We start from the raw sequence: 8,994 nt of genomic DNA, 5'->3' as shown, positions 1-8,994 counted from the left end.
CCCTTGTCCTGGAGCTTTTTATTCAGCCTTTTGAAAAGCTTTTGAAAAATTCAGGTAACCAGAATTTCCCAGAATATTGTGAATCAGGCAGGTCATACCAGGCCTAATTTCGTGGATGTGGGATAATTGCCATTCCTGTTATATTTTCCAAATGATGCTGACTGCAGGGAAAGCTGACACTTTCCTTCCTGGGGGTGAGGGTTGGGCCTAGGACTGCTTGCTTTTTAACAGTAGGTATGGGAACAACAGCCTTCACACAACAGATGATTTATTTATCCCTCTGGTTTTGAAGTCTGTAAATTTGAGTTCTACAGACTTTGAAGCCTATATAGGAAAGGCTTCATTTCTGGTTTTAATTCTATTGCAAAGTTGCAGAAGGTGTTAGTTTTACTTTATCATGTAACTTTTTTTACAGGTGCAGATTCACTCTACAGAAACAGTTTCAGCCTCAGTGATGAAAAGCTTAACTCTCCAACTGCATCTACTCCGAGCTTGCCATCCCCATCAGTAACTCCATGTAAAGGTATGCTTAATTTTAACTGTTGGCATTTCTTCCTAATTCTTTACTACATAGGCTTCTTTCTGTGAGCCAGGATTCACATGCATGCATTGACTTTTTTTTTTTTTTAATGACAACAAAACTAAGGATTGCTGTTGAGCACGCTACAGATTCAAGTATTATTGTCTTAATTATAAACAAGAATAACACACTGCATCTACACTTCTTTGCAGGTGACCTGGCAACTCTTTGGTTTTGAAACACCAAGCTAAAGAAAATTACAGTTTTTTGGTTGATGAGGAATCATGGTACTACTTACGGAATACTTCACTTAAGAATTAACTTGTGTTTCTTTTTACTGAAGCGACTAAGTAACTTAAGCGTCCCATCTATATACAGAAATACTTAGCCTGAATGCAGGGGTGCAGTAGGTGACTCCTCCAAATCCATATGGTGCCATTCAACTTAACACAATTTCTCAGATCCACATAGACCTTGCATTGCTGATACAACCCATGTATTAGTAATTCCTTTCTCCTTTGCCGCTATGCTGTTTCAAAGTGGCTTTTGTCTTGCAGCTGATCTAACTCCCCAGGAACTTGTTTTATTCAGGTTAACTTAGATTAACTCTGGAGTAGACAGAGCAGTAAATGAACAGTCATACATATGTACTACACAGTTACAACTACTCTTCTCAGATGCATGCTTAAGAGCTTTTCATGCTTTCATGTCTTTTCCACAGTGACCAGTCACAAAAAAACAAGTTTCTTTCTTTCTAATTAGCATGATACTACGGAGAAGTAACGAGTAATAGTTAATAAGAAGTAGCAAAAAAGAGTTCAGTTAAACTGGTAGGAAATACTTGGCAAGGAATTACACTAAAGGTCAAGATAGTCTTCCTGATGAGGAGACAAAAAGACAGAAATGGAGTTGGAAGCAGCTTGGAGTAGACCATAGAAATGAGATAAGAAAGCTATTTGCAGTAAAACTAGATTGAATGGAACCAGTGGTGTTCTCAGGAGTGGAAATTCAGGTGGATGTTTGGATCCAAATTTATAGTGTGTGGACCAAGATCAAAGGACCTGACATCACAGCAAACCAGTGATACTGACATGATTTAAGACACTTAGATTTATGTAGGACTGGGAGCTAACTGGGTGGGGTTTGATTATACATTATGAATTATACATTTGATTATACATTATGAATGCAGTATCTGAATATATGCAATAAGCAAGACTCCCACAGTAGCAAGGACATGGATTAGTTGACATACAGCTTTATTCTCCACTTCAACCTCTGCCTTTTAAGGGAACTGAACGGAGGATTGCTTTGCTTTGCTTCTGTCAAATGGAAAACTATAAAAACTAGAATTTTAATTCAGTCTCCCCTGTTTTCTATGAATGCATTTGGACATTGCAGCAACCCTATTGAACTTCCCTGAAAATAGTCTGCAGCATGTTTGATACCACTGAAAATGATTTGGGGGATCGTGTGATTCCGGTGTTTCTTTTGGCCAGAGAAATATGTCATGTTTAAGCAGTATTGACTCTCATTTTGCAGCAAAGCTTGGAGACACAAAAGAACTGGAAGACTTCATCGCTGATCTTGACAGGACACTAGCAAGTAAGTAGGTTTTTATTAGTAGGCTGCATCTCGGTTGGTAATGTCAAAGAGTGATGAAAGCCAGTGTATGGGGGGAGGGGTAGCAATAGTTTTATATAATGTGGCTTCATTTTTGGTTTGCTAGACCTATAGATCCTTATGTGGACAAGAAGGTAAAATAAACTGAATTCTGGTCTTTGCCTGAATGTTCAAGGCCTGCAGTTTAGCTTGTGTGACAAAGGCTGTACTCCAGTGAACCCCTGTCCTCCTCACCTCTGAGGCAGCTGCAATTCACCCCTCCTTCACAGTGTATAGATCAAGTAAACATCACTTTCTTAAATACTCAAAACTCAGCTAAAAAGTGGGGGGTTGTTTCTTCATTATAAAGCTAAGTAACTAGAAGAGTAACTGCAGGTGAGGGGAAACCTTTTTATTCTGGACTTTGCTTTACAAAAGAATTAAGGAGCAGGTATCTGTATCTGTTGACTTAGATGAAATGTCAAAATCCTGTTTGTGCTTGTCTTTACCAGGAACAGAATTGAGATCACTTTTTCTGTCGCTATCTAGAAATTGTATTTTCCAGTTACAATACTAGAGTCTTCATTATGATTTTTAAAGAAAAACAACAAAACCAAAAAAATGCCCTCCTATTCTCAACCAAGTACTCTACCTATTCTTTCTGCTTATTCCTGTACTGTTACAGAGATGATACTGGGTTTTTTTGTATGGAACCAGACTATAGACCCCAAAGTGAAAAATTGTAGGACTAGACCTAAACAGCAGCATGAGCACACACACCCCCCCCCCCAAATAAACTATGAATTGAGAGTTTCTTGCATTCATTAGGTATTTTCCCTTCCCTGTAATTCTTGAAGCCTTGGCCATCTGCCTTGGACTTAAGACAGCTGCTCTTATGGGTTTCCTACTTCCCTGTTGTCTTACTTGTATCTTAATCCTGGTTTCACTTCTCTTACTTAAAACATATTTCTAGTTTCCTGACTTCTGTCATGGATGTATGCTTGAGCTAACTCCATATTTACCACTGAAACCTAATTGACTGAAAACTTTTGAGTTTTTGAAGGTTTCTGTAGAACAATGAAACCCCAAACCAGCAAATATTTACCTTGCTGTATCTTGCACAGCTCTGTTGCAGCTAACTCTTAAGGGGCTGCCTATAGTATATAGGTTTTATTGTCTTCTTGCAAGGCACATTGAAAGTGAGGGCAGGGATTGCCACCTGCTGTAGTGGGTTTTGGGTTTGGGGGGTTTAGGCAGCTTATTTTTTTTAATCCTAGCTAAGTGAATCTCTAGTGATGTCAGCAGAGTCTCATTTATACAGTGTCACTTGTCTTACAGTGATACGCTATCTTTATCATACACGGGAATTCTGAGGAAGAAGTCCAACTTCCATCTGATATTTATTATCACATTTTTGAGGAGTTGTATTTATATGCTTGAGGTTACACAGACCTTTGTACAGATGTCTTTTTCAAGGCTAACACGCTGGTTAGAACAGTAATAGCCTTAAGTTTTTACACACTAACCTTTTGGCTCTCGTGTTAATTAAAAAAAGGCATAATTTTGGCCTGTCAGGCAGTCTAGCAAGCTGGGTATAGATAGGGTGTCTAGTATGTCAACAACATGCAATCTTATTTAATATAGAACTTAATGATCTTTCTTGTTTTGTATGTCCAGGTATGTGAAATGAACCTTTGGCATTGTGCTTGCCTATGAATGTCTTCTGAAGGATAAGTGACATCAATCACTGAGAACTGCTGCCCTTTTCTGATAACTTTGCTACCCAAGATACTCGCCTTCTGAACATAACCTTTGTAAACTCCTACAAGTATTTAATTGGCAACATCAGTTTTGTTACTTTGCAGCAGATGGAATAAGATAACTGTTATAGCTGTATTTTGCTTTAAAATATAGCTTGAATTTTAATTTAAAGTTGCTTTTATGAAAATATATTTGTAATTTTATATAGTTGAGAACTTTTAATGCTTTTTTCCATTATAATATATTTTTGTATGCAAATAAACCCTGAACTGGAATCCAGATGTCTGAAAGCTTCATATGAACATGCGAACTCTGAAACATAAGTACAAATTAAGCTCTTACTGAAAACATCAAGCTTTAAAATATCTGATAAGGGTGTATTTCCTGTTAGGCAAAATGTGTTAGTGCTGGCTTTGTGTGGAACTTCACATTTTTCTTTTCAAATTGCTTAAATAAGAGAATTTTGTACTGTGTAAAATTAATACAATCGGGAAAATAATAAAATTTGTCAAAACTTACTTTAGATTTGCTTTAATACAAATGAAATAACACTGACTTAGTACAGATTTGAACAATAACACCTATTTCAAACCCCATGTAAAAGCTAGCTTTAAAATTACATACCATTCTACATGAAGTACTTGTTGGGAGGTCAGACATTTAGGCCCATGGGTTTAAAGGTATGGAGATCTTGTAGCACCAAGAAAATACTTAAGTGTCTGGATGTTTCTGATACCAGACCCTTGGGTCCAAAACAGTCTACCACTCTAAAAAGACTTCCTGGCCATCAGTGTTATGCTGAGAGAGTGGAAGGTGAACTTATATTTTTACAAGGAACCTGATTCTTTCCATATGCATTAGGCACTGGAGATGTCGTTATGTGAGCTCTCCTCCAGCTGCTGCAGGCATTACACTTGGCTCTGCTGTCTGAGCTGCTCATGCGATTGCTCTCTCATCTGTTCAGACCAAGTGAGCTGGGCTTGTTTGAACTCCGGGTTGTATTTTGACCAAAGCAGGCTAGTGAGCGGTTGCATGAGTGGTTCAGATATTGTGCCCCCTTGGTCTGTTATCATCTTTGAGCGTGTCTGTGTCTGGAGAAGGATGGGTCTGCCTGTGGCACAGCTAGCAGCCAGTTGCGTAGGGACCTTAAAGGATGGGTTTGGACCTGCCTTCTACAGCTAGGGGAAAGCCTACTGTGTATTCGCTAGTGGGAATACCATGAGGATGATGCAAATGCATCTCTCTGCTTTAGATTTTCTAAAAATTAACCAGAACATTTGGGTCTTATTAAACACCATATGATCTTTCCAGTTTTATTCATTGGTAAGAAAATGAAATTCTGAACTGGGTACATTTTAATCAGTCTGAAACAACCTTGAGGTGGTTGCGTGGGTTTTTGGCTTATTTCAGGCAGAAGGGCAATGTAAGATGGTGGAGTATTTTTCTGAAGAGCAAAAAAACTCCCTTCAACGTTTCCTACTGCAGATTCAGTTGGTAAATTGTCCCTTAGAATAGGAATGGAGTGAACCAATTTAGGAGAGTGAAGTTTCATGTTGCTGTAGGTTAATATAAAATCTGTGAGCGTTCAAGTCTGAGACAGTGATGTGCTTCTGCATGCTCTGGGACCTTCTCAGAGGCACCTGTTTGGCAGGAAACCCATTTTGAGCAGCAAGGTAGGCTTGCTCTGGCAAAGCCCGAGCACTTTGGAAATTCACTGCCGCTACACTGTGAACACACAGGAGCAAATCCTCTTGGCTGCCTCTCTGAAACCAAGAGGGGAGCCTGGCCCTTCTCCCTGGTCCCAGATGCAAAGGGTTGCGTTGCTGTGCAAAGCCAGTAAGGGGGATTTCTTTGGCTGGTATAGGACTTGCTGCTACCTGGAGAGGGAGAGACACTGTGCCTTTCAGTAGGAGCCGAGGGAAGGGGAACCAGGACAGCAGAGACGAGCTTGTGCTTTTCTTTTAAGAAACATCATTAGCATAAGGCATGTTTTTAAAGCTGCTTGATTAGCCGCAGCAGGTTTGGCTGTTTTTCTACCTTTTAATGATCTTTGGTAGGGTGAACATTGGAGTGGTGGTGAATGGTGGATGTTACCATCCCCAAGGCAGAATACCTGACTGAGTGTGTGTTAAATAAGCCATGAGTTTCAGAGGAGGCCACCTCAAGCGATCACGAGGTTTGCTCCTCCGTTCCTCAGGTTGGATTGTTTGAGGCATTGGGCATGAGTTTTCCGCTTTCCCTCTGCACGTTCAGTTGTTGCTTGATCCCGTTGAACACTCTGGGCCTATAATCAGTTTTTAAAGTTGGATGTCTCTATAGAGTGAAATCACCAAATTAGTACAGTACTTTGGAATGGACAAATACTTTGTCCTTACAGATACCCAGTTTTGAAGATTTTTTCCGGTATAAGCAAAGGTTTAAAGCAAGGCGTGTTCCTCATTTTGTGTAATGTCAGTTGGGGATGGGGCTGGGGATTAAGTCACCATCTGTTTGGGTTTTTTAATCTTATTTGTGCATGAACAGGTGGAGACTTCTGCTTGCTTATACAGCAGTTCTGGAGATCATCGGCTGCAAAATCTGGGAGTGTCTTCTGCAGAGCTGTTGATCTGAATTCCCTCCAGTTTGTTATGCTCTATTTTGGATGTCTTGCTGTGTCAGAAGGAAGGCACTAATGTAGATATCATTTCGCTGGAGTATGCTTATGACTTAAGTTCATCATCTAGTTACATATGACACTGAAAAATGCATTGCTAAGAAAAGTTCCTGTGATACTCTATCCCCAGTGAGCATTGCTGGAGGCTGCACTGTCCTGATGGACCAGCCTGACTTTTTAATCCTTGTTTTGACCTCCCTCTTGTGCTGTGATACTGAATTTGGATTCAGAAGAGAGTCTTAGCCCTGTTGTGCTAACGCCATGCATCCAGAAATGGAAACGAGGAGCTTAGACTAAGCAGATGTATTGCCGCAGCTTAACGTGTGTAAGGTGAGGCGCAACAATTACTTGCACATATGCTCTTTACCAACTGCAAATTCAAGGTTAAATCAATTAGTTTAAACCTCCATCACTGAGGCTTGAGCTAATGTGTCTTATCTTGGGTTTGCTATTGACTGTGTGTCCTAAGTGCCATCACCCAGGCTCAGCTGATATGGGGTAACTCAACAAGCTTGCTAAGGTGCTCATTTTTCTGAGCCCTTAATAAGGGGGAGAGAGGAGCCGAAGGAGATTTTTTTTTTTTTTCTGGCTTCATGCGTGTGTGTAGCCACTATTGATGGTCTGACAGCCAGGTGAATTTCTGGGAGGGAGGAAAACAGTTGTGTTGGCAGTGACGGAGCTTGCATGTAGGGAAGGGCTCAACCCCTGCCAGCTCCTACAGCCCGTTGTCCCGGTGCCTTCCCCCCTCCTTCGTTACTGATACTTGCTTTGCAGTACACGCTGGGCGTGGAACTGATTTTTCAGCAGGGTTGTCTAATGCGAAGGGTCAGAGAGAGGAGGAGAAACGGTGTTCAGAGCTTCACAGATTCAGTAAGTTGCAGTAGTGGATGCTTGCAAAAAGAAAACCCACCCAGAGCGCTTCTGCCTGCTGAGAAGCATTCGTGTCTGCAAACAGATTTTTTTAGTTCATATCATTAATTGTTGCTTTTAGATCATTATCCAGCTGCTTCACACCCCATGTGAAGTGAAAAGAATTCACCAGTGGGAAAGGTCCACCCAGCCTGAGTCTCTGTAGAGGAACTCAGGTGGAGCCGGTTGACCACCTGAGAGGTATTTGCACCACGCTGGAGCCCGTCTTACGTGAGATTTCATTTATCTGAAGGTGCCTAAATGTGCTAGACATGACATCTGCTAGACTGTTGGAGAGAAACTTCCAACGCTGTGATGTCTGGAAGCAAAGCGAGTGTCATAAAGCCAATATGACGGCAGAGGCTCTTGAACTAAATCCAGCTCTGCATACTAACAGCGCGAACTCCATATTCTCAATGGGGAACACTCCTGTTTTCTGTGTTACATTACTGACTTCATTGCAGCCTGGCTAACAGCTCTAGCTGTCTAAATAACTTCACAATAATGTAAGATGATCCTGGCTGCTATATCTCATCAGCTTAGAGCTGTAAACCAGATCTTTTCAAGGTCCTTTCCTTTCTTAGAGATTCGAAGCTATCAGTTAAATGCTGTAGATTGGCTTGTGGGATTAAAACAGGCCAGTCAATACAAAGGGACGCTAATGCTTTGGTTGCTTTTGCTTTTTCATGTCTATGTTTTGGAAACTGAAATACTCATCAGTTCAGCTTTTAAAAACTACAGGCTAGCGGCCTGTGCCTCCGTTCTTCCAAGGCATCAGAGCTCACTGGCTTCTCTGGGAGGCTTAGGGATGCTTAAATGGGCTTAAAGCTGTAAGTGAGTGTTGCCTTCTCCATAGTGCATGGCTGTAATACTGAGCGCCATCCTTCGGTTCTGTTTATAATGTATTTCAGATCATTATTTATAATTAAGAACTTTGCCCTTGTCTCAAAAAATCCAAATCATGGTATTTTGGTATATATGCAGTCTTTGCATTTCCAAAAAAAAAAATAAAAATCTTGCTATCTTGTATCAAATCAGGTCAGGACCAATCCCACCTGACTTAGGTAAAACACTGAAGTTAGGATGTTGCCCTTGGCTGCTTCAATAGCCCTTACACGAAGGAGAGGGAGGCTGAATTATCCCCTAATAGTGTTCCTTTGCTACAGGGAATATTGTAAAAGACTACAGATAAAGCAGACTTTTCACTTGGGCTTCTTAATGACCTGCCTAAAGAAAAGCACGTGTGTCAAAATAAACCCCCCTGCGACTGGCCTTAGAGCGTAACAGTTTGTGGGGCTGGAAGAGCGGAGGCAAAACTACCCAGCTGGCCAGGGTTGCCGGGTTTGGGGGCTTGGCATCACATTGTGCAAGCACGGCAGCTTGCTTCAGCCCTGTGACCTGGGGCATCGCTGTGCCGGGCAGGATAACGCCTGCTGGCACGGCACCGCTGTGTGCCGGGACCACGGCTTGGGCACTAAGCCCACCTGAGATGCTGCAGGATAAACCCACGGGAACTACGCAGTATGAAGCAGTTGCCAGAACAAGCTGG

At 41.4% G+C, this 8,994-nt stretch overlaps 1 long non-coding RNA gene across 1 annotated transcript; it reads left to right on the top strand.

Moving 5' to 3' along the window:
• Positions 1–377: 377 nt before the first annotated feature.
• On the top strand, positions 378–4,310 carry LOC104837403. Its single transcript, XR_774928.1, has 3 exons — positions 378–523; positions 2,063–2,125; positions 3,800–4,310. It is a non-coding gene; the product is annotated as an uncharacterized LOC104837403 (long non-coding RNA).
• The last annotated feature ends 4,684 nt before the right edge of the window (positions 4,311–8,994 follow it).

Source organism: Haliaeetus leucocephalus, unplaced genomic scaffold (assembly GCF_000737465.1).
Source record: "Haliaeetus leucocephalus isolate CR32 unplaced genomic scaffold, Haliaeetus_leucocephalus-4.0 Scaffold32, whole genome shotgun sequence".
NCBI classification, from domain to species: domain Eukaryota; kingdom Metazoa; phylum Chordata; class Aves; order Accipitriformes; family Accipitridae; genus Haliaeetus; species Haliaeetus leucocephalus.
The sequence above is the reverse complement of the archived record's forward strand: the minus strand, read 5'-3'. Positions and strand labels throughout refer to the sequence as shown.